At 33.9% G+C, this 27,648-nt stretch overlaps 1 protein-coding gene and 1 non-coding gene across 3 annotated transcripts in view; one reads left to right on the plus strand and one right to left on the minus strand.

Annotated features, from left to right (window-relative positions):
• The window catches only part of LOC126969424 (ecdysone oxidase-like), a 492,930-nt gene that overhangs the window by 357,383 nt on the left and 107,899 nt on the right, over nt 1-27,648 (plus strand). The gene's annotated exons all lie outside the window — the stretch shown is intronic.
• Nucleotides 24,315-24,387, minus strand: Trnas-gga (transfer RNA serine (anticodon GGA)). The gene has a single exon. It is a non-coding gene; the product is annotated as a tRNA-Ser (tRNA).

Here is a 27,648-nt window from a genome sequence, read left to right on the forward strand (position 1 = left end):
AAGAATCCTGAGTGGCAGTGTATTATTATGGACAGGGCGTTTTAATTACTATTAGCTGAACGTTCTGTTCGTCTCGTCCCTTATTTTATAAAAAAAAAAAAAAACAAAGTTGAAAAATTTGAGAAGCTTACTGAAGAGGGACATCTGTGTAGTGAGGATTACATCCATGTTTGTGACATCTCGTACGAAGACGGAATTTAGGAATCAGGTCATACAGCTCTTCAGAACACTTCCCGTGATTAAAATGCGGTAAAATACACACAATGAAGCGGTGTCCTTACGTAGTGTCAAGTGATCTAGCCGTTCACAGAGCACTGGATCTTCGCTAATTGAAGAAACTCTGCATTGCAGACTGGTATGGTTTGACCTCATACTGGATTATGTCAAAACAGACTTTTTAGGACTTAGATTTATTTCACACAAAAGGTTATAAAGTCGAATTTGTTTTAAATTAAGTGTATCACTAAGTAACACGCTGATATTAAGAAAATCAAACCATATCATCATCATCATCATCAAAGGTATTTCGGCGATCTTGACCAGATCGTCGGTCCATCTTTTGTGTTCATCCTACCGCTGCATCTTCCGCTACGTGGTCGCCATTCGAGAACTTTTCTGCCTCACCGGCCATCTGTCCGTCGAACTATGTGCCCTGTCCAGTGCCACTTTAGTTTCGCAATCATTTAGGCTATATCGGTGACTTTAGCTCTCCTACGAATCTCCTCATTTCTGATTCGATCTCGCAAGGAAACTCCGAACATAGCCCTCTCCATTACCCTCTGAGCGACCACGAGTTTTCTCATCAGCTTAGAGAAAGCTCAAACGAATTATTAATTAATAATATTTACACGAAATATTCTGCTTATAACAGAACTGCTCAGAACTCAGAAAACTAGAAAACTCAAATAATATCTCGAAAACTCCATTTAAAGTTAGTATTGCAATAAATAAAGCCATAAAAAACAGTTCAAAGCAATGATACCAGTTAGTTCGTAATTTCTGTAAACTCATCCCCCGTATACCGTTATATGATAAAGTTTGTTATGGCCGCGACTGTACTACATTGCGGTTTTAGTGTTACACAAAGCTCTCATTATGAGTGAAGAGAGAATTACATAGAACGATGGTGCCTCGATAGCGCTTGTGCCGTTTTGTTATCATTTTAATGAATCTTGTATATTATATGACAGCCATTTATAAGCACGTTTTATCTTGAATGGGTATAGTCATGAATAAAATTGCTAATGAACTCACTTTTTTATATATTTTTAGTTTCAGCCAGGTTTCAGATGTTTAGAGGAAATTTGTTTCTGCACTTGTCACAGCTGGTACCGAAGTTTATATGAAGGTACTGTCATAGATAATATTTGAACTGCATGTCAGTTTTGTTATCAACGAATTTAGTTAAGGATTTTAATCTTTCTTGATTTCTTGAATTCCTTACATAAAAAATCTACAACAGACCTTAATTCAACCACTTTCAGACTGTTGAGAGCAGCTTAGACTTGCTAATTATACTTAATACTTAATATCCCTAAAGATTGGTTTCCGACCGACAATACGATACCGTAGGCGTAGTCGCAAAGTGCGGCAACTAATACTACGTCTAATGAGCGTACTCGAGCCAGTCTCGAACAATGTTTGACGTTGATGAGCTACATGTTCTGTTGAACTGCTAATAATTGAAACTAAAATACCGGGTTGCGTAGTAAAACTTTGTAAAAATAATACTACAAGAAATAAGACAGACACTGGGATCACATATCATAATGAAGTAGATATTTTATTAATTTCAATGTAAAATAACACGAAGCGTATGTTACAAAATTTCAAAGATGCCATTGAGTGTCAAGATGCCCCGCATACAAGCACCTAATCAAAAGTTGCCGTAATAAAAAAGCTATTGTTCTTACGTAGTGCGGTTTCTAGTTGGAGCGCAGCGGAGACCAATCCTTAATCTAAGATAATATTATGTATATTTTGCTCGGATAGGTATTGGCCTATCAAATATTATATTATGGCAAATTGTCTAATACTTGACGTAATATATAAATAATAGATATTTTGAAAATACAAATGCATATATTTTTAAACAAAAGCAAGCATAAGTCCCTTTGATGGTATATAATTAATCTCCCTCACACGGGTGTCACTTTAAATAAAAACAAATTTTTCGCCGTAGATGAAGTAAATTGCAATGTGAAAAACTGTAGTACAAAATTAAAATTTGCACTTCTCTTTAAGATGTAGGTACGTTGAGTAATTCACAATTACAAGTAATTATCTCAATACTAACGTATTTACTAGACAAAATTACTTTTTCACTTCTCATGCTCTGAAATTGCTTTTTTGTGCACGATATAGGCTGCACAACATCGATTTTTGTGTACAAGTGCATTAACGTATCTACTCATAAATTTATCTATATTGAGGCAAAGAAAATGAGCCATACAGCCAAACAATAAAAAGTTCAGAGATAGAATTTGTTATTCTATAATATTTACTTTAATTTATTTGCCTCATGTATTTTTTCAGACATAAAAGATATTAAAATTAAAATTCGGTAAGTTATTTAATTAATAAAAAAAAAATATATATATATACTGTGTTTCGTTCTGAACGATGCTGTAGCTAGTGAAATTACTGGGCAAATGAGACTTAACATCTATCGCCTCAAGGTGACGAGCGCAATTGTAGTGCCACTCAGAATTATTGGGTTTTTCAAAAATTCTGAGCGTCACTGCATTGTAATGGGCAGTGCGTATCACTTACCTTCAGCTGAACGTCCTGCTCGTCTCGTCACTTATTTTCATAAAATAATAAAAATAAAAATGGCATACGTCAAAGCTTTGAATTTATTTAAGTGCAAAAATTTTACATTATTTCTGATATATATTTCTTAACTACAGACAGGAACAGAGATATAACGATTATAAATACTGAAGTATAATTAACGGCGTTATTTTTATACCCTTATATCCTATGAATAATATAGAAGTCTCAAGATTTATAGTCACAGAGACAAGCCTCTAACGCAGGAATTCTATATTAGAATGGCTCGTGCAAGCAAGTTGAAGAGAAGCTACTAATCCAACAAGGTAATATTAAGATTCGTCTTATTTGATAACCCATATATCCGAATGGTTAGTGTCCCTGACTACTAAGCTAGAGGTCTCGGGATGTGTGTTTGTTTCCGAGTCATGTATGTATTTATGTATCACTAGCTGACCCGGCGAACGTTGTTTCGCCATATAAAGTATAATTCACGCGATAGTTTTATAAGTAATAAAATATTGCCTACATATATATATATATTGTACATCATTTTGTTCTATTGTCAATAGTTTTTGCAGCGCACGCAAAAATAGGATTTCGATTTTACACCTTGTGTAACAAAATAGCAATTTTATTACGGATCCCTAATTTTGAAAAAAAACATAGCCTATAGCCTTCCTCGATAAATGGACTACCCAACACTGAAAGAATCATTCAAATCGGACCAATAGTACCAGAGATTAGCGCGTTCAAACAAACAAACAAACACTGCAGCTTTATAATATTAGTATAGATTAAGTATATTGTATTAAGTATATCGTAGTTTTGTACCTTGTTCTTTTGGCTTCTTTGCACGGGAAGTCAGCTTGATTATGGGTACCGCAACGGCGCCTAGTTCTGCCGTGAAACAGTAATGTTTAAACATTACTGTGTTCCGGTGAAATTACTGGGCAAATGAGACTTAAAATCTTATGTCTCAAGGTGTGCAATTGTAGTGCCGTTCAGAATTTTTGGGCTTTTCAAGAATCCTGAGCGACACTGCGTTGTAATGAGTAGGGCGTATCAATTACCATAAGCTGAACATCCTGCTCGTCTCGTCCCTTATTTTCATAAAAATAAAAAATCAAATTCACATGAATGGTGCAACAACCTGAGAGCTGAATAAAACATTTCGGTCGATGCATCACTCGGACGGTTGGCTTAGTTGGTAAGAGCACTCGGACGGAACCCGAGAGGCGGGGGTGTGAGGACCGCATCGTCCATGAACTTTTATTATTATATATCTTTTTCTATCTATCTTTATAATTTTTATACTTATATATAATGAAAATGGTCTTTGTTTGAGGCTCAATCACCATTCGATGCGAAATTTATCCTACATGCTTTAGGGCTACCTATTTTTTTATTGTATTTGTATTAAGATGAGTAAAATTTATTTTATTTCCTTTTAAAATTCGGCCAGCGAAGCGGGCGGGAACGGCTAGTAAAACTATATAAAGATACACTCACCAATATCTTCGTGCTCAAGATCAGGCACCACGTGGGCTACCTCGTCTTCTTCAGGAGCACTCTCGTACCTCTCCTTCAACACTGTCTGCGGCACTACAAACAATATTAAACTTTACTGTAGAGGAGTAAGAATCAAACTTAATTGCTTATCAATAACAAAGTGCTCAAGTAACTTTAATTTTAGAATGAGGGTGATACTACTTTAAGGAGCTTACTACGGATACCGTTAAAAGCTTTTTATTTTTACAGCAGTTAGTAAAGTGGTACGTGATACCATGACTTGTATTGAATCTATGAAACACTTAAATTTGTCTCCACTTACATCAATATTAATGTGAATATAAATTACATATATTTTTTACGAAAATATGGTAACCTCAGTAATTTAAAAGAAATATTATTATTAGTCATAGTCAAATAAACGTGAAACTGAACTTTATAACATTCATAGGAGTAGAATGTTTACATTCAAAAGAATAAGTACCATATCAATAGCTATCCTGTACTTTTTTTATATATTTTTTTTTATTTGTTTAAAAAAATAAGGGACGAGACGAGCAGGACGTTCAGCATTGACCATATTGGCAAATACCAATGACAACAAAAAAATCTTGGAATTGGATAAAAATTGCCTACCTAAGTAGTATAAAATTTGAATGATTTGGATTAAAATAGAATTCCATTCCCAATTCCACTACTTATCTGATTAAAACCAAGATAATTCTATTCAAATCATATAAAAGTCCATCTACAGATCTAAAAATACTTTTTGAAAACACTTTGTTGGAAAAAGTTTAATCATCCAATTTTCTCAGTTAACCCACCCATCCACCTTAATTAGAAAACGCATATCAAATTCATTATTTGTTTTCTAATGCAATGCCGTACTTTTTCTTTTATTGGAGTAAAGGATTAGACGAGCAGAATGTAATGCCGATGATAATTGATATGCCCTGTCCATTGGAATGCAGTGCTGCTCGGGATTCTTGAAAAACCAAACAATTCTGAGCGGCACTACCACTGTGCTCGTTACCTTGAAGCATTAAATGTTAAGTCTCATTTGCCCAGTAATTTAACTAGCTACGGCACCCTTCAGACCGAAACACAGTAATGTTTACACATTAATTAATTATTAATATAGCCGGCATCCTGTGCAAAGGAGCCTCCCACTGGTAAATACGTACCCCACATACTGTAATTAATAATCTTAATTCGTTTATGTTTTATTTCAAATCAAGCACAGCACTAACACAAAAACCGCATTGTCAGCGTATGATGTCTATGCATTTTCGTCGCTTGAGTACGGATTAATTCTTTGAGGCAATAGCGTTATAAATATCTTGTATGTTGTATTACTGAATTAATAAGAGACAGGAATTAATTTAACGGTTAAATTATTTTCTTCATTTGTACACAGATATTTAGTATAATTGTATGACATTTATATTTACGTTTTCTGATTACAAATCTATAGTATTGGTTTCAATTTTAGATTTCCTCTTTTTTAAGGATACTAAGTGATTAGACGCTCAGTTGATGGTAATTGATACACCCTGCCCATGCCGCTCAGATTTTTTTAAAAACTTACCATAACCTCTTACTACATAATATTACTATCGAAACATATTTAATCTTAACACTTATTGTAAATATTTGTAAAGTGTAGGTCCTCACCGACTTAAAGATAACCAGACGGAGGAACATTTATATAATGCTAGCTGACCCAGCAAACGTTGTATTGACATATAAATTAATACAAAAAATTCGATAAATAACATTCTTGGGGTATAAAAATTTATTATAACCGATTCTCAGACCTACCAAATATTATATCGTAAATCTATCGTAGTACAATAATTATTATATTCAATTGCCATCTTGCAACCCTATCGCGGATATGTGGATGCAACAGAATAACATAAAAATCGCAATACAAAAATAGGTGTAGATCGTAGACGAGTGAAAATTTTAACCTACTTATATGTTTTTTTAATGTTGAATCATAATAAAACAAAAATTACAATTTTTGACAAAATATAAAAACAAATATTTAGGGGTGGGTCACCCTTATCATTTAAGGTTATTAAAACTCGATGTTGGCTGATACTCACCTACCTACCCGACATGCATACCAAATTTCATACAAATCGGTTTAGTCGTTTCGGAGGAGTTTGGCAACAAACACCGCGACACGAGAATTTTATATATAAGATTTTAAAAGCACAAAATCAAATGAATACTAACATTATAATTTACCGTCACTATTCCTCTTAAAATTGATGCGTGATTGAGAATACATAGAGCATTATATGTGTAATTAATAAAAACGAGTTATTATTAAATATTTCACAACTTAAAAAGCAACAAAGAAATTTGTTTAATTTCCTGTGCCTTTATTTCGACATTGACGAGCCCTATAGCTCAGTGGTTAGTGACCCTGCCTACTGGGTCCCGGGTAGGTGCAATAATTTATATGATGAATATGAATGTTTGTTTCCGAGTCCTGTACGAGTATGCTTATATGTATTTATGTATGTTTAAGTAAGTATATTTTTTTCAATATACCGCTGTCTTGTACCCATAGTACAGGCTATGCCTAGTTTGGTGCAAGATAATTTGTGTAACAGTGTGTCAATATTATTATTTTTATTATTTCTTGTCCTACAATACTGTAATAAACGATTTCAAAAAGTTCGTATAAATACAATTGCAAGATTTTACCTATACAAAACAAAAGCTTGTAAGGTAAATGAAAGCTTGGAAAAATAGAGCAAGCCTTAAGATCAACACCTTTATGAAAATAGAGCAAGTTAAAGAATAATCCTCGAAATACGAACGGATTTCTCAAGACGTATTCGCCGTTAAGTGCACTTCAGTAGCCATCCAAGATTACTTCCACTCGAGAAAACTTTCTAGAAACAGGATGTAATATGATTGGATATTATTTATAATACAGACAGTGGAGTCAATAGTTGCAATAATAGGGTTCCCTTCATTACCCACCCTCAAAACTATATAGTTGTTTTTATGACAATAAGGGACGAGACGAGCCCTGCCCATTACAATCCAGTGCCGGTCAGGATTCTTGAAAAACCCAAAAATTCTGAGCGGCACTACGATTCCGCTCGTCAACTTGAGACATAACATGTTAAGTCTCATTTGCCCAGTTATTTTACTAGCTACGGCGCTCTTTGGATTAAAACACAGTAATGTTTATACATTACTGCTTCACGGAAGAAATAGACACCGTTGTGGTACCATAATCTAGCCGGTATCCAGTGCGAAGGAGCCTCCCACTGGTTATAGTTTTATAAGTCCTCTAAACATCATTAATTATTATAATTAGCATGTCCCTAAGTTAAAATTCTATATCTGCAAAAATCATCTCAAGATCTATCGTCTAATTGTTTGTAAAAATCAGACAAATTAGTATAAAATTAAGGGATATTCAGAAATTACACCACTAAGAAAATTAACAGGATTGAGAGCATGGAGTTCTATAATTTTAAAATTCAAATACATGAAAACCATTTTATACCTAATTCTATCTATGCATAGATGTCTTTATATTGCGGCGCATTTCAAAATTTAACCCCTAAATGGTGAAGTAGATATGTTCATAGTTAAGCCGGAAAGAGTTTTGTAAGTTTTAAACATAAAAATGCATTACATTGCAAAACAAATAAACTTTAATGAGTGAATTACGATGCCCGATATAATAAAATAGCCAACGCCCAAAATGATAAAATAAACGAAACATAATTAAGTCCCATCATTCTTGGTAAAACATAAAGTTATAAGTACAAGAGGGTACTTCTTCTAATAACTTACAACACGAAGCCACTTAATCACGACCAGTACCCTCAACTTTATTCAAAGTCCTAAAGTCCATTCTTACCTGTTGGCATGTTCAGCCATTTACCCGAGAGTTATAGTTTACTTGTTCTCGGAAACACCTGTCAAAACATAATGTACTTACAACTTTTTTGTATATCTTCTGTTCATTTAAATATTTCTTTATATGAAAATTCTAAGTAATGGCACAGACACACTAAACCACAGCGGAGCTTTTGGAATTGCAAGCATTTTGTTATTTTTAGTGGTATGCCTCACTTCTTTCCTACTTAATCCCAGTATGTAAAAATTTTTACAAAAATTTATGTACGATTCGGTATTCAAACTCGCGTCCCTTGGGTCCAGCATGCCGCATCGTCCGCTTGACGGTTAGCTTATTTGGTAAAGGTGCGTACAGACTAGTGATACGTGACATGAAATGTATCATTCTACCTTTCATTGCTATTCGTGCATTCACGACAAACCTCCCGCGTACATTTTTCCCTTATTTTCGCCATTCAGCAGCAATGCTCTACTTTGTGTTCGTTCGAAAAACCTACAAATCACGAGTCGCTATGCGCGCGGGTTGTAATGCTCGTAGCGTGCGCGTGAAATGAACATTTTGCGCACTCAATACGTCTAAACTATGAGAAATGGTTACAAACTTTTCATGATACATTACAGCGATGTGTTCGGCCAATTCTTTCATTATATACATTTTATGTAACGTTTCACCAATCTGTACGCACCATAAGAGCTCTGATACGTACCCCGAGAGGCGTTTTTTCGGATCCCGCATCGTTTATAAATTTTTGTACAAATCCAATTTGTTTATTACTAGCATAATAGTGTTTCGGTTTGAAGTAGCTAGTGGAATTACTAGACTAATAATAAAATTGATGAAAGACGTTAGTCTTTCATCAAAATGTCGAGCGCTATTGCAATATTGTGTTCATTGCAGTCGCCCTGCGTATTACAATGCAGGGCCACACAGGACCCCAAAATATGGGTTATTATTTTGGGGTCCTGTGTGGCCCTGCATTGTAATACGCAGGGCGTATCACTTTAATCAGGGAAATACGTAATATTCATCTAGTCACTTTTTTCGTAAATAAATTAAATATTACACAAAAAAGTTTTCTTCCATTTATATATATTGAACTATTACTCATCATAACATCTTTTGGTACTATAATGACTGTTTAATAATAAAATTCTATTATTGTGTTTTTTTTTAGATTTATTGTCTGATTGTCTATTGTCTTAAATCTTTCTATAAGAAAAGCCGCTAACTGATTTTAAAGTATATTTTCCTGGTGTGCGCTTTAGGGTTAAGCTAACATTTAGTTTAATAAATAAACATTTCAATTTGTTAGAATCGGTTGCAGTCTCAACAACCTGGATCGACAGCCTTACAAATAAACTTGCTATAAATTTATACCTGAGAATAAACCAGCTATATGCAAAATAATGACTATATGGGTGACAACGCTGTCAATACATTGATAATTCTGAAGTTTTCCGATATTAGGCAGCCTTGCAGACAAAGCGGGAAACGTTATACGTCCGAATAAACCAATCATAAGCAAAAAGTCTATTTGTATAATAAACTTAATTTGTAAGGACATACTATTATTAAATAAAGATAATTTCTTGAGTTAATCAGTCTGTCACCTATCAGATTATTTATTTTTAACTGATAAATAAAAGCATCAGAATCCAATTAAGGGGCAAATAAATAATATCTTGCTCTATAATTGCAGAAGACAAGGTTTAAGAAGACAGAGTATGTTCGCGTAATTGGAACGGATATTGCTAGCTAGAGTTCTCGTGCACTTTCAAGATAGATAAATTTCATTCACGTTTTTTATAGATATAACAACTGTGTTGTGTGCAAAAATAAAACTAACTAATTATGTTATTATTAAGAAATAGCTCCTTTGTCATACGATATAGTTTTAGTGTCGTAATTTTCATGGCAAAATTTTAATCAGCACGTGTATAAATAAGTAGTTTGCTATAGTTCTTTTTCAAGTTATTATTTTTGTAAATTATGATTAATAATATTGACACATTTTTGACTTATCCCAAATAGGCATACCCTGTACTGTGGGTGCAAGACAACGAAATTTTTTATGACAATATGAGAGGAGACGAGCAGGACATTCAGGTAATGGTAATTGATACGCCCTGCCTTTAACAATGCAGCGTCTCTCAGGATTCATGAAAACTCCAAAACCTCTGAGCGGCTCTACAACTGCGCCCGTCATGTTGAGACATAAGATATTAAGTCTCATTTGCCCAGTAATTTCAGAAGCCCTTCGGACCAAAATACAGTAATGTTTATACATTACTGTTTCACGGCAGAAATAGGCGCCGTTGTAGTACCCATAATCTAGCCGGCATCCTGTGCAAATATATATTCTTAAACATACATAAATACATTTAAAGATATATGACTCGGAAACAACACCCATTTTCATCATATAAATTATTGCACCTACCGGGATTCGTACAGTAATACCGTAAGTACATCGTGAGCTACACAGGCCATGCCTAGTTTGGAGCAAGATAATTTGTATAAAAGTTTGACAATATTATTACTTATATAACTGTTTAATACTTTTCGCTCACCGCCGCTCTGATTGTAAACTGTGACATATCTTACATAGAAGCCACAGTATGAAGAAAAGAAATAACCTAATGGCGAATGCTACAACTTCGATATTAATTATCGAGTTCGCCATTGTTCTAATAACTACTAACTATTTATGAATTTGTCAATAATATTTCATAATAACAAGAATTATTTCGTAAGATATTATTATGCTGCCTGTTGTTATAATGAATTTCACAGCAGAACTCTCAAACCTTGCGTCAATAAATTGTCTCATAGAAAATATGTCCATACAAAACAAATATTGGAAATAAATATTATTATGAATCCCAAGTCGAAATAAAAACTATTCTGTCTCAAGTTGGACTAAACTGCACTCCATGAAGTAATCCCCATTAAAATCATTTTATTAGTTAAGGAGTTCACTGGAAACAAACATCAAGACACTGGATTTATACAAATAAAGTTAAGGCCTTATACGAAGCAAAATATTATAGAGATACCAGTGGGAGGCTCCTGTGCACAGGAAGCCGGCTAGATTATGGGTACCACAACGACGCCTAATTCTACCGGGAAGAAGTAATGTGTAAACATTACTGTGTTTCGGTCTGAAGGGCGCCGCGGCTAGTGAAATTACTGGGCAAATGAGACGGCAGTGCGTCCTGCTCGTCTCGTCCCTTATAAAAAAAATATCTGTTGGGTGTCTGTTGGTGTATCGTTACTTAATTTTGATTGGATTGTTGCCGTTTAATCTATGGTTCTATTTCTTACTATAAAATTACCTAATATAGTAATAAAATATAGAGGCATCTATTATTATTTTTTATTACGGCAACTAAAAATGCTTGTGTGCGTGGCATCTTGATACGCAAATTTTGTAACATACGCTTTGTTTTATTTTACATTGACATTAATAAAATACAAAATACTAACTGATGATAATAATATGTGATCCCAGTGTCTTTCTTATTTCTTGAATTATTAATTTTAAGTTTTACTACGCAACCTGGTATTTAGTTTCACTTGTTAGGAAAGTTTAACAGAACATTTGGCACGTCAACGTCACACATTGTTCGAGACAGGCTCGAGTATGCCCACTTAGGTTATAGGTTGCCGCAATTTGCGACTACGCCTGCGGTATAGTGAAATGAAAATATATTTATTGACTTTAATTGGATACATAAAAATACAAAATTTGCAGCGTTTTCCGCACTAGGCATGCGCCTGTATCGCGGAAAACAAGTGAACATACAAATACAATTAAGTTACAAAATAGGTTCATGAGTGAGCTTCAAATTTAATTTTTAATGAGTTCTGAAAATATTTGATGGAAGTAAAGTTAAGTTCTACTTTCTTAAATTAATATAATATAATAAAAGTAACCATTATCTATGTGTTAAAGCACGTACATAATATTTATTTATGACTTTAGCAGTGATCTGGCCGAGTATGTGTGAGTGTGCGTTTTTAAAAATGTTAGTATAATCTTAATCTAAAGTTAGTATAGTATCTAGTTGGAGCGCAGCGGAGACCAATCTTTAATCTAAGACAACAACGATATTACTGTTATGCGCTCATTCTTCTCAGGTCTGTCTCTTTTGAATGGGTGGTAGATTTTGACGGTCAATAAGTGATTTTAAATCCTATTTTGAATAAAAATATTTGAATTTGAATCAAAAATCTTAAAAGAGAGCACAGTTCTGTCATAACTCCTTATTATTACCGTTTTGAAGAACGTTTAACAAAGAATAACTATAACTTTGCAATAGCTTCTATGTTATTAGAGCAAGCTTAAATATAATGGTTCAACCAAGATTTATCAAGATGTATAAAGTGCTGTTCAGTAGCCATTCAATAATCCTTTCATCCGAGGAAATAGTTTGGAAATAAGATGAAGCGGTATAAAGGTTGGATATATACGATTGATTCATACCATTTTACTTCAAGCGTATCTTAAACATAAACATTTTTGACGTATAAATCACCATGTTAAGCATAAAATAAACTTCTTTTTTAAGAAACATACTTTTTACACCCTTAAAAACACCAGTAACAATAAATGACGTAATTTTAATACACAATTATTGCAAGGAGGTGATAAAATACAAAGGAATGGATAATAATCATTTTTTTATGAAAAAAAGGAACGCGACGAGAAGGATGTTCAGCTGAAGGTAATTTATACGATCTGCCCATTACAATGCAGTCCCGCTCAGGATTCTTGAAAAACTCAAAAATTCTAAGCAGCACTACAATTGCGCTCGTAACCTTGAGACATAAGATGTAAAGTTTCATTTGCCGAGTAATTTCATCATTACTGCTTCACGGCCGAAAAAGGCGCCGTTGTGGTACCCATAATCTAGTCGGCCTGTGCAAAGGAGCCTCCGACTTCACCAGTCGGCTCCTAGAAAAGAACATTTCAAATAAATATAATATTTAATGGACTATGCAATGCAATCAAAATTTCATGTGAGATTTTAAGCAAAAACATAGATATTATAACATCAGCTATATCATATAGAATTGAAACCACATTAAAAATAAACGTAAAAAAGCGGCCAAGGGCGAGTTGGACTCGTCCATGAAGGGTTCCGTAGCAGCAAGTAACATAATATAAAAGTTATATAGAAAGAAAAATGATATTAAATTATTTAAATGGAAAAGGCAAAAAATCTTTGCTCAAATCATGCAGTGCAAATGAACTCTCATCATTTATACGTTTTAAAAAAACTACTTACTAAATCTCGTTCAAGCCAATTTTCAGTGGAAATTTGCTTGGTCATGTACATGATAGTATATATTTTTTTAGTTTTATCATTCTTTTATTTTGGAAGTTACAGAGGTGGGGACATATTATATTTTACCACTTTGTAAGTGTTTCTCGCGAAAACTATTCAGTTTAGAAAAAAAATATCATTTTAAAAGACCTATCCATAGATGGGTATGGGTTTGATGAAAAATTTTTTTTGAGTTTGAGCTAAGTATGAGGAACCCCTAAAATTTACTTTTAATGTTTTTTTTCTATTTTTGTGTGAAAATGTTAATACAGTTCATAGAATACATCTACTTACCAAGTGACATACACGGACAGACGGACAGACATGACGAATCTATAAGGGTTCCGTTTTTTGCCATGGCTACGGACATATAAAAGGATACAAAATGCTGATATTTTCTTTTATATTTCTTATTATCAGGAGTATCACTCAAACTGAAATTGGAAACTGTTAACGATATTTTTTGTCGAAGACATACGAGTGCTCTGATGTCATAGACAAAATATATCCTGTTCTGGAATTATACTCTGTGCTCACTATATCACTGTTTATTCTGTTTTATTTTTTTAAGAATACGTTTACAATATTTCTCTAATACACAGTTTAGTTATAGCATGCCGTTTGAATAGCAGCGAAAGGCTCCTTTGCACAGGAAGCCGGTTAGATTATGGGTACCACAACGGCGTCTATTACTGCCGTGAAGCACTAATGTGTACACATTATTGTGTTTCGGTCTGAAGGGTATGTAGTGAATTTACTGGGCAAATGAGACTTAACATCTTTTATCTCAAGGTGACGAGCGCAACTGTAGTGCCGCTCAGAATTAAAATGTTTTTTTTAAAAATCCTGAGCTGGGTTTCATTAAAATGGGCAGGGCGTATCAATTACCATCAGCTGAATGTCCTGCTCGTCTCGTCCCTTATTGCCATAAAAAAAAACATTTTTAAATAGATGCAAAAATTATTGGTTTTACGTAAACGGAACTTTTATTGTGATATTAACGGAGCAAAATTCAACTGATTAATTATCTAAATTACAGCTTCTATTAATTTAGTAGATGGCACAGGTGATGGTGACCACGTATCTATTCATGGCCGTTAATGGCTGATAAAAAAACTTATACTATGTACATTTCGATCAAACGCCTTGAGTTTTATGTGCCTTCAGAAAATACTTGTGAATAGAATACTATTTTGTTTTACAAATGCGAAAATTTATGTATTATTTCCGACTCCATATTTGTTTTTAAACTTTTGTAACTCAAATTATAATTTTATTAAATTAAACCGTGAGACGCGTCAACCTCAATTCAGTTTTGATATTTCGATTGTGTTTCTTTTTGTAATTATTTTATTTATCTTAGCAATTTTATCTAAATTTGCGTGTGTAAAGTACACACTCAAACAACAGTTTCATTCAGCAAACAAAATCACGCGTATTTTTAAAATGTGCAAATGGCTCTTTTTCAACCGCAACAGCGAGCGCGAAGATACTTTTCCCACATGAGTAATACAATATACTATATCCGTATGTATTTTACTTATATACCTTTGTTCGCATTTCATACTGACCCATATTCTTATATTAAAATCATTATCATATAAATACAATCCTGTGTAGACATCAAATTACCAAAATTTGTGTCGAATTATTGCTTTTTAGTCGCTTCGTAAACATTTGCCGAAAGTTTTTGTTTATTCAATATCTTAATGTTTCAGGTGACGAAATTTGGTGTAAAAATGAGCTCTCTTTTGCGATATTTCTGGGACGATACATGGGTACCATAAAAAAACGCGTACACCTTCCTCAAAGGCCGACAACGTACCAGAGGAATCTCTGGTGTTAAAAGAGCATGTGGGTGTGAGAAATGAAATGAGCATAAGATCAACAGCAGATTCACAGATAATACATAAAATGTTGATATGGGTAAGTAAAATAAGATTATAATTTAATAAGATTATGATTATTGTAGATAAATAATTTTAGTATAAAGATATTTGAATTATATTTTTGTTTATTCTTATGTTATTTGTTTTCTATAATATTCCTTGATTTTATGCGAATATATGCAAAAAAACAAATGAAATTCATTCATTCATTTATACACAAAATAATAATAATTTTAAAGAAGTTTTACCTAAAATAATTACAGAAATAGTGCAAACATTCTTGCGTTAAAAAATGTTCTATTATATCTCAATTCAAAAATTGCAAAGAGTTAGGTATAAATTTCGAAAGAATGTGTATTACTTCAGAAGCCAATTACGGTAACAGATATTCAACTGTTCCCGGCTTTCTTGGCACTATTGTGCGAAAAACAGGATAATTGTTTCTAGCTAGTGTTACCAAGCACTTAGTGTAGGATATGTTTCATTCACATAACAACGTAATATAACGCTTCTCTCTGCAAGCAAAATAATTCGTTATTTTGAAATAAATGAAGTAACTGACGCAATCAGTTAAAAACAATTTTCTTTTTCAACGCAAATACCAACATCATTGAGACCTACAAAAGCAATTCTAAATGTAATCTGATGACAGGCACGCAAAGCGCCGAACATTATTACTCCATTGGTAAAATTACCACTGAGTCAATTATAGAACAGCTATTCATCAATAAATCTTCTTTATTATTAGACGCTCTTTTGAAAGAAAAAGAGCAAGAGATTTGATTTTTAAAGTGAAACTTTTATTACATCGTCTCAAACTTTTAGTCTGTGTGTTGCATGGCGCGTGACGGTTGCGCGGCGCCTATAGTTCGTAGCAGCTGACCGTGTCGTGTATAGACTTATATATATTATAATTTTTAGTTAAATGACTATAATGTGAAAAACTTTTACCGTGGTTTCATAAAATCACACAATCCTTTTTTTAGATTTGGTTTATATAGACTAGACATCATGTCATAAACTGTCTTTTTCAAATAATGCATTTTGGGGACACAAGTAAATTAAGTCCATTCAGTTTTTAATATTTTTAATAAAAAAGTTTGAACAAAGAAAAAATATTTAGACACGATGACGCTCTTAACCACAACGCAACGGTACACAATAATTTCTTTAAGGACACACCTGCATTTTTTTATTGTTAAAATTATTTTGTTCTTAGACTTGTTTATGCCAACGTCCTTGCCACTGTTATTGCAAATAGCTTTCAACGATAGTATACATCATAGAAGTCTAAAAAAGGACATTCCACCTCACAGATAACTTACAGGTGACCAACTTTTTTTCATCATCATTCATCATCAGCCGGAAGATGTCCACTGCTCCCGGAAGGCCTCCCCCAAAAATTTCCACGACGATCGGTCCTGCACTGCCCTCATCCAACGTATCCCAGCGATCTTCACCAGATCGTCGGTCCATCTTGGGGGAGACTACCAACACTGCGTCTTCCGGTACGTGGCCATTCAAGGACTTTACTACCCCAACGGCCATCTATCCGTCGAACTATGTGCCCTACCCACTGCCACTTCAGTTTCGTAATCATTTGGACTATGTCGGTAACTTTGATTCTCCTACGGATCTAATCATTTCTGATATAAGTAACTAATAAGTATTGATATCAAAATAATAAGTAAATATGATATATTTCAGTATATCTTACTTCCGAAACACTTTCACAACCTGCAACTAAAATACTATATTAATTTAACGTAAACTTTTGTTTTTAAATGAAATATGCTGATCATTTTTCACTTAGAGATTTTTAAGTAATATTGCAATCCATTGCTGCACAAGACCTTCAATAACCAGAGTATTGCAAGCATACGTAGCAATATAATACATGTTTATATTGGTGACTTTAACATATCTGTTAAGTTCTTATCAAGTTTAAAATGGTAAAGATTTATTTTCTTGTTGCAAACCAACACAAACAACATCTTTTATTCTACCACCCCTTTTCTTATTACTAACAAAATGAAAGTGTTTCTTGGTTTAAGCAATTCTAAAACCATGGTACTCCACTGGCCGAAAACGTCTGATCAACGTCATCTTGACTATAAATTCAACAAGTAAGGTTAAGTTAATAATTTTCGTCTTAAGGTAGTCTACTCAACAAGTTCAACAACATGTTAATTCTTGATGAAGCTCATAAAATATGAGCGATTGCTCATTCGAATTGGGATGAGACCTAAAAAATGTGTCTCAAGTATGTATTAGCACATAAAACATAGCAATTGTTACTAACAAATTAAGATGAAAAGAAGGTAGCATTTGGTTTTTGTCAATAGCTCAAAATAGAGGAATATTCCTATAAAATAAAAGTATGTGTATTTATGTAACTAGGTACCTACCTACGCACCCAAGAAGATAAGCATGATGACTTATATGTTAATAAGAATATAAAGGAAGGTATACATTAACGGTAATTCGCAAACACACATACACACACTTACACAGACACACAACACACACACGCACACTCACACTCTCTCCAAACCACACACGCACAAATGTGGTATTTGTGCGTCTTATTACAAATATTGTAAATCCATTATCAGAAGTAAGTTCTACAATAGTATTATTATAACCTAAGTTCTGTGGATTTTGTGATGTTTTAAATAAATAAATATTCAACACTCCGAATTATTTAGTCAAGTAAAACTTTAAACATGTACCCATTGTATTTCGATGAAGCCAAGACTTAATTAGGAAATTCTTCAATTTGATGAAATAATAGTGGGGAGTATTATATAAACCTTCACATTATTAATATATTTATCATAATTGATTCTAATTTCTCAGTGCTACAGCAGCATTTCCTATTGTTAACGCTCTTTTTTTATGTATTTTTGTTAGTGAAAATTTTTAGGGTTACGTAAGCAAAGGATAGCCAAGGGGAAATCTATTACTAAGCATTATCGTCAATCCATCTATCATTGTCTGTCTTTCAAAGAGATATCTCATAAATCAAAATAGTCAGAAAGCTAAACTTTCAACAAAGTTTCTAGTATTACAAACAGACTTTCATTATTCTAGCGTAGAGACAAACAAAGCGAGCGAGAGAGAAGTACATCTCTAACGGAGAAACGGCTAGATAGAAAAGGAAAGCGAATGTATCGTTACAGTAACTGAATTTGATTGACAAGTCATAAATAGTCAGCAATGCTTGATAGTGGCTCCTTAGCTATCGGACCTATTGACAAGTATATTTTTTTGAAAATAAGAGACAAGACGATCAAGACGTTCAGATGATGGTGGCTAACGCCTTGCCTTGTGGTGCCACTCAGGATTCTTGAAAAACCCAAAATTCTGAGCAGCACTAAAATTGCGCTTGTCACCTTGAGAGATATGGTACTAAGTCTCATTTGCCCAGTAATTTCACTAGCTACGGCGCCCTTCAGACCGAAACACAGTTATGTTTACACATTATTGCTTCACGGCACAAATAGGCGCCGTTGTGGTACCCATAATCAAGACGGCATCCTGTGCAAAGGAGCCTCCCACTGGTGAATATAATAATTGATCATGCATTATTGGGCTGTCAGTTCTTCTATACGCTAGTATGTCTAAGTGTATGATAAAAAACAATTTGGCTAATTCAAAATGACCGCCAAATTTTTTTTCGACTAATAAGTAGTACTACAAATTAATACAATGGTACCATAGTAAGGATTCCTTCGTGTGCGAATGCATACATATACACACACACACTCACACCTATTTCCCGTCGGGATAGGCAGAGTCAATAGAATACCACTTGCTTCTATCCTCACAAACCTCGCTTCCTCTACATTCATTACTCTTGTATGAAACATACTCGACGGTTGCAGGACATTTCCTTTTCTCAAAATGTCCCCAATTTGGTCAACGAATGATCTACGAGGTCTCCCGCGACCGACTTGCCCACACACACTTGCCTTATATATTTGCTGCGTCATTCTTTCTACACTCACTTGCTCCACGTGTCCAAACCACTTCAGCATTCCTTTGCCAGTCCTCGTCACAACATCTTCGCGCTCGTATTACCGCATTCGGAATTCTATCCTCAGTCTTACCCCACACATACTACGCAGTGATCGCATCTCAACTGCGTTAATTCTGCTTTTATGCTTCTTCTGCCATACCCAACTCTCACTTCCGTACATTAACGTGGCGACAAGCACTCCACACACATTTAAAATATTAAAAAGATGCATAAATGTTGAGCATTTAATAAAGTCTTTTTAATTAAACAGCAAGATCACAACTGTAGGGCAAGTTTCTTTTAAATTACAACGAAATCCCTTGCTTTAAAACGGATCACGTAGAACTAACATTTAAAACGCGGCTTATTTACGTTTTTACATCACAACAGGATGAGTCTCCAAGAAATATCGTTCGTAATTTCCAATAATTGTTATTAGAGTAATCTTATTTGGCCAGACAGATTTTTTTTTGTTGCTTTTTGCTGCCGGATCTCACATCTCCGGTTGCTTATCTATTATATTATGACGATATAGAAGATTTAGGGGATATCTATGTTCCAATAAAATGTTGTGTCAGTCATGGCCGACTTAATTTTAATCTACGTCATTGATTTAGTTCATATAATGGAGGTACATTGCATGAAAACATGGAATGTCACATCGCATGAATAAATAAATAATAAATTTTGAATATGAATATTAATAAACTTAATAGATAATATACATAAAAAATAAAAAGAAATCCTTTTTGTCATCCTTAAAAAATAATTTGTTTGCAAATTTATAAGTTTTACACGTGTATTTTAATCTTTTTTTTTGACATTATAGAAACATGACAATACAAATCTGTTAATATGCATCAGTTTATCATTATTGTTATTATATTTATGTCTCTACGTGTAAATGCCTCTTCTAGATTTTTCCAACTCTTCTTGTTTAGAGCCGTTTTTTAGATAATATATAACATAATAATATAAAATATAGATCATGTAACTTCTTTCGACAGGAATTACAATGCGTGGTAATTATCATGGATGCCTGAGGATGCCTACTGTAATTGAAACGTCGCGTCGGCATCATAAGTCATGTTAATTTTCTATTATCTTCATCTTAAAATTCACTTAAACTCATACAAATTAAAACTTTTTAAGAGTATTTCATATAATTAAAGCTTTTTTCTGCAATAAGGCTTTTTACGAGTGCGGTAAATGGAAGTTTTTCTGTTCCGTGTAGAAAATGCTCGTCGCAGCTGTTGTAAGTGCCGTTTTTGAAATATCTTAAGATTTTCGATAATTTTTTAAACTTGGGATCTTTATTTTTAATATAATATATACTCCAATAATGAGAAAGTTACAAAATTGAAGTAAAAGAATATTAGTGATTTAAGTTGAAACTATTTGAAAAATTATTAACTTTTTTCAAAAATGTAAGAAATATTAACAGTTATATTTACAATTTTTATTTGCCTGAAATATTTATTTCTTTATACATGTGCACACCTTAGAAACATTTAATAAAAGTAAAGTCTTATACCTAATAAATATTTTTAAATGCCAAAACCTACCATCCAATTGAAAGTTTACGCTTCAGAGCCGAGAAAAACAGGCGTAAGAAACATAGCGAGCTTATTCTTTTTTTTTTTAATTTCGTACAATAACAGTAATTATAAAATAGCCTGAGGATTGTGGCTCTACTCCCAATCTATGGTTTCATTAAAAAATTACTTATCTTATAGAAACATTTACGGGTATTAAAATTTCTTTTAAATTACTTCTGTATTTTGGGAGTACAAAATCTGACTCACAAGCTCACTGACTCACAGCATGTTTATGTTTGTTCGTAGTATTAATTATAATTATCACAGTTTCTAGAAAAGTCGCTAATGTGTCTAGGAACATATGTATGTGTTAATCTTTCAATATATTCTTGATAATGTATGTATGTCCATACATTATCAAGAATATATTGAAAGGCTTCAGTTAAAATCTTTAATTTATTTTCTTAATGATTCTTTAGGCCTAAAACCTAGGTCGGTTTTAAATAGTGCGATTGGCCTTATTCTGCAGGAAAACATTGTATTAATATTGACTGCATTGCCCCATAACAATGTACCATAGGACTATAGGAAATAAGTAAAGAAAACTAATTGCGCCGTATGTATGTCACTTTAATGTTTAATATTACAAACAAAAAGTCACGTCATATTCTCACAAAATTAGTTAATTATTCCTATTTTCGGAAAAAAAATTATCACTCATAATAATTATAAATATTATTACTAGAGAGGGCTATCCTCGATGTTTCCCTGCGAGATCGAATCAGAAATGAGGAGATCCGTAAGAAAACCAAAGTCACCGACCTACACATCCCAAATGATTGCGAAACTGGAGTGGCAGTGGGCAGTGGGCGCGAGTATGATAATTCAGGCCCAAAAAATTGTTGTAACTCAACAGTTAGGAGAAAGAAATGCATATCTTCAAAAGGTTTATAAACATGAGAACATATTCAGTCTTAATAACTAATTAACGTACTAATGTAAGCCACGATATGAGGTTTTGTATATTATCATGCATAGTTCAGGCATCCGAGCACGAATAATCAAATAGCTACCATGCTCTGCTGAGCGCTTTGGCTGCAAATACTTTAGCATGTTATATAACCTGGCTTATTCACAAGTTAGCGGCTGCAATATTCCTTATAACAGTAAATCCAAATATTATTATAATAGCAATAATTGCGTTATTGAGTTACATATATACGACGACCTATGTAGCCGAATGGTTAGTGAACCTTAGAGGTCCCGATTTTGAATCCCGGTAGGAGCAATCATTTATAATATGATGAATATGGATGCTTGTTTCCGAGTCATGGATGTTTATTTATGTATATTGTATTAAATATATCGTTGCCTTGTACCCATAATACAAGCTATGCCTAGTTTGGGGCAAAATAATTTGTGTTAAAGAGTGTCAATATTATATTATTATATATATTATTACATCCGTCCTATGTGTAGTGTTTGTAACCATTGAACTGGCTCCATTATATTTCCATTTTTTTCTATAGGCTGGTTAATACTAGTTAATCTAATGACATCCAGAATGTTTCAAAACCAAACCACATTCACCGTTTTTTTTTTGAAGTGAAACTTCTACAGAATTGCTGTGATTTGAAACTCGATGAAACAAAAAGCGTGACGATAGAGACACAAACAGGTGAAAATATAAGAATCAGCCGGCGAGAAAATTATATAGAATATATTACATGTTCTCAGTCTCTAAGAAAATTTAACAAAAAAAACAAAAGATATAATATGCACTAATAAGTATAAAAATAATTGCGTATTTTTATGCAATTTAATTAATTAATCTAATTCTAGTTACGATTATTGTTATTTTTGGAATCGGTGTCCTCCTGCCGCGCCCCTCTCTCGCCTGTAGCCTCCTCACATCGCGCGTGCTACTCAAGCACATCACACCTACAAACCTACCTTGGCTGACACCGACTCCAAGACTAACAATTATTCTATAAATAAAATTTGAAAAACAACAAAATTTTATGAACGATGCGCGACTCGAACCCACGAGCTCTGGCGTTCCGTGCCGGTGCTCTAACCAACTATCAACAGCTAACCGTTTGAGTGTCGTATCGTTACAAAATCCTGTAAGCTTTGTTCAACTCTCAGGTTTTTTGTTGTCACTTTAAAAACATAACAAATTGTTTAATTCTATTACCAATAGAAAGCCACATTATTTGTTAGTGCCGTTGCCATGAAGCAGTAATGTGTAAACATTATTGTGTTTCGGTCTGGAGGGCGCCGTAGCTAGTGAAATTACTGGGCAAATGAGATTTAACATCTTATGTCTCAAGGTGACGAGCGCAATCGTGGTGTTGCTCAAAATATTTCGGTTTTTCAAGAATCCTGAGCGGCACTGCATTGTACTGGGTAGGGCGTATCAATTACCATCAGCTGAAAGTCCTGCTCGTCTCGTCCCTTATTTTCATAAAGAAAAAATAAGTTTACCGCTACAAGTACAACTTCTGCCCAACACTCAGAATACCCGCATCGTACATAAAATATTGTTTTCAAATTTTATTTGTGTATTAATCCTAGAAGTGAGGGTTATCACTTTAAAAACATAACAAATTTTTCATAACAGAATTTTTAAGAATGCTTTATAATGATTAAGTAGAGGCAGTAAGGTCTTTCTCATATAGAAAGCACAAAACAAAGTGCTGAGTAATATTTTAGCCGACGCCATTAACAAGCAAATATTTAAAAATGATAATTGAGTTTCATATTCTGTATTGTGTATTCTCAGCTGTTATTTCTTCTGACCTATATTTCCCTAAATAGAAAATATAATGAAATAAAAATTTAATTTTGATGTAACAAGAAATTGCTTGGCTTTTTCTATTGCTATTGAGAATTTTATATTAGTGTACAGTTTACGTAGGTCACAGTAAATGTTTTGCGTAAGTTAAAAAAGTACAATATAATTTCAAAATACAATTTACGCATTTTTTCGATACGATCGTTTTTAAAACAGGAGGACCACACAACATCTGAAGTCATGTTTTCTTATGCCTCTTCGGAATTGGTAAAAGTGAAACCTCTCATCAAATCTTTGATTTTGGGGAAAATACATAAATCAAATGCTAGGTCGAGACTATGTGCAGGAAGAGTGACGAGTTGTACTTTTTCGGAAGCTAAAAATGAGTTAGTTTTGTTGGCCGTGTGTGAAGAAGTGTCGTCATGATGTAGGAGAACGCGGCTTTTTGTTTGTCTTTCGCGAACTCTTTTTAACACCCTAGATAAACAAATGGTAGAACACCACTCGGCATTAACACTCTTTTGATCGTCAAATAAAATTTGAAAAACAAAATTTTATGAACGATGTGGGATTCGAACCCACGACCTCCGGCGTTCCGTGCCGGTGCTCTACCAACTGAGCTAACCGTTCGAGTACCGCCTCGTTATAAAATTCTGTTTGCTTTGGTCAACTCTCAGGTTGTGGCTTCATCTACAGGATCTACTTTACAGTTGACAACCTGCTCAACCCCAATGTTTGCATATTGGGAAATTGACTTGAGATGTCGCTCTTGTAAATCTAAGCAATATGTTATGTTTTTAAAATGATAACCCTCACTTCTAGGATTAGCACACAAATAAACATGGAATGTCACATCGCATGAATAAATAAATAATAAATTTTGAATATGAATATTAATAAACCTTTTGGATAATAATATAAATAAAAATGCACAAATAAAATTAGAAAAACAAAATTTTATGATCGATGCGGGATTCGAACCCACGACCTCCGGCGTTCCGTGCCGTTGCTCTAACCAACTGAGCTAACCGTTCGAGTACCGCCTCACTCTTTTGATCATAAAGTGGAATTGTGCAGATGGGACCCGTAGCTGAGAAAAAAATGGGATCATTTTTTTTACCAAAGTTTTATGTCTGCCTAACTTTGCAGGTTGCAACGTCTCAAAAATATAACATTTGAAATTCAAATAGTTCCGATAAGCTAGAAGTGCAAAACTTATAGTGTGCCCCATGTATAATTATAAGATTTATTAACAACTTATAAACTTACTATCCAATTTATTAGTCTCAAAACAGCATCAAAGAATTTTTATCGATTGTTTTTACTTTTTTTTATGATAGTAAGTGACGAGACTAGAAGGACATTCCGCTAATGGTCATTGAGTTTTTATATTTTATGGAGAAGGAGGACAAACGAGCATACGGGTTGGGTCAACTGGTGTTAAGTGATCACCGCCACCCACATTCTCTTGCAACACCAGAAGAATCACAGGATCGTTTCCGGCGTAGGAAGGTGTACGCGTGTGTCCTATCGTCCCGGAAACAACGCACAAGGAAGTTTTGAAGTAAGACCGCCATCCAGATGGTGGTGATGATATCCTAATTTGTGGCGTGTCGTGTGAAGGTGGAATTCAGCGGCAGGAATCAGGATACAATATTAGAAAGCTTTCACCTGCTCGGATAGAGATGATCGGGCGAAATTTTGAAATTTAAACATAATTTCTTGAAGACTCGTAAGAGCAAAACGTAAATACAGCATCTCGTTTTAATAGTATTTCTACGTGATACACTTTTAAACAAAGGATTGCGTGGAAACGGGAGATTTTCGCTACGGTTGTTACTTTGTTATTTAAGCAAACTAACTTTGTTTCGTTTTAAACTATCTACATTAAGTTTGATGCATTTTGCATCGGATTTTGTTGTTTCGGAAAGAATATTTCTTATAAATTGCACATTTATATGACGTGGAAAGAACCTCTGTATTGTTTTTTATGGAATTTCAACAAAAAAGCAGCTGAAATATCTGTGGATCCAGGACGACATCAATTAATTAATTTCATATATAATCGATGCAGGCAAATTTTAAGCAGTCGAGAACAAAATGCGATGAATTAGCTTTAATCCAGGAGATTTATTTGATTTATTTTATAGATAAATGAATATATATTCAATAATTTCACTATGATCACAACACTATACATTATACTAGGGCAGTCAGCTGACTAGCAGCCATCACGTCCACCACTTTTACTGCCCCAACAAGAAATGCATAATAGCTGACAGCAATTCCTAAGTTACAATATTACCAACTTAATAATACGAAACTACGAACTTCAAAATAAAGTGACATCACTAAGATATTGCATGTAATTATATAATATTACAATTAGTTAGAACATACTCAATATAATAACTAAAACAATATACCTAATATTAACAGCTTACAAATTATTCTATTAATATTATCATAACTGAATGTTGGTACTATTTGGAATCTCAAATAACCATAACAATAGTTCATTTTCGTTCATTTGTACCGATAATCATTAGTCGCATAAGCCTGATAAATAAGTGTTTAAAAGAACCTACCGAAATTAGAACACACAAATAATAATCAATGGATAAAATAGAATAGACACAAATAAAACAAAGCCTGCAAAATTAACAACGGTAGCGGTTAAACACGTTTTAATCCTTTAAAAGTGTTTAATTTAAATTTGTAACACTCGTGTTAATTAAAGAAAATACTAAAATTAAAAACATTATATATCAATTAGTTTTGCTTAGACTTTAAAATAATTAGTGGGCCAATGAGACTAGACATCTTCGGACCTACATATTTCTTGGTATAAAGTTATAACTGATAATAAACCAAGAATATGCAAAATATTTACAAATAGACATTTTGCTTATGATTGATTGATTTGGACGTTTAACGTTTCCCGCGTTTATATGCAAGGCTGCATGACATTTGGAAAACATAAGATAATTAATAACAGTGTTCTCTGTGATATAGTCAACATTATGCATATTATTGAAGTAAAACTTCTTTACGTCGGAAATTTGAGACGTTTTTGTTCAAGAAGAGGAGGAGGTTTTTGTTCATGGAAGAGAGCGATTGACACCGATTGAGGAAAAGTATTTCTTACTCTCGGGCTGCCCTACTTGTATCGTGCAGGTTTAGCTTGCGGCCGCTAGTAAGTTGAACATCTTCCCTACTAGTGTTGTATGGTGCAGGGTAAGCGCACGACCGCGAGTAAGTGTAACATCTTCCCTCCTAGCGTTGTATCGTGCAGGTTTAGCACGCGACCGCGAAAAGTGGAACATCTTCCCTACTAGCGTTGTATAGTGTAGGTTTAGCGTGTGGCCACGAGTAAGTAGAATAATAATTTCTAATATTGACAAAAAACATTTGGTTTAGAGAACAGATTAGGATAATTCATAAAAATGAAATTTAAAAAATAGTTTTCTAAAGAAGTTTCACTTCTGACATATTGTGTAAGTACTGACTCTTGATTCTGACTGGTTCGTCCGCCCCTGTCTAGCTGCAGTGCGGTAGCGCCGAGTCCGAACTGGTCTGGTATGGCCGGGTGGTGCTTGCTGGCCAGACCGACTCCGCTTCCAATATAAGACCGCCCTTAGGCAACGCATGACAACAGGCCAGGTTTATTACTTGAGTGTGCGTGATCTCTCGCGATATGTATGTCACTTTGTGTTAGTGTGCGTGTTTTGCTTAAAATAGACGTTAACAGTTTGCCCCTTTTTTTGATATTGATTTTTTTTTTTTCTTTTCTTTGAAATTCTGAGCGGCAGTACAATTGCGCTCAGCACCTTGAGACATAAGATGTTAAGTTTCATTTGCCCAGTAATTTCACCAGCTGCGGTGCCCGGA

Source organism: Leptidea sinapis, chromosome 18 (genome assembly GCF_905404315.1).
Source record: "Leptidea sinapis chromosome 18, ilLepSina1.1, whole genome shotgun sequence".
Classification (NCBI taxonomy): domain Eukaryota; kingdom Metazoa; phylum Arthropoda; class Insecta; order Lepidoptera; family Pieridae; genus Leptidea; species Leptidea sinapis.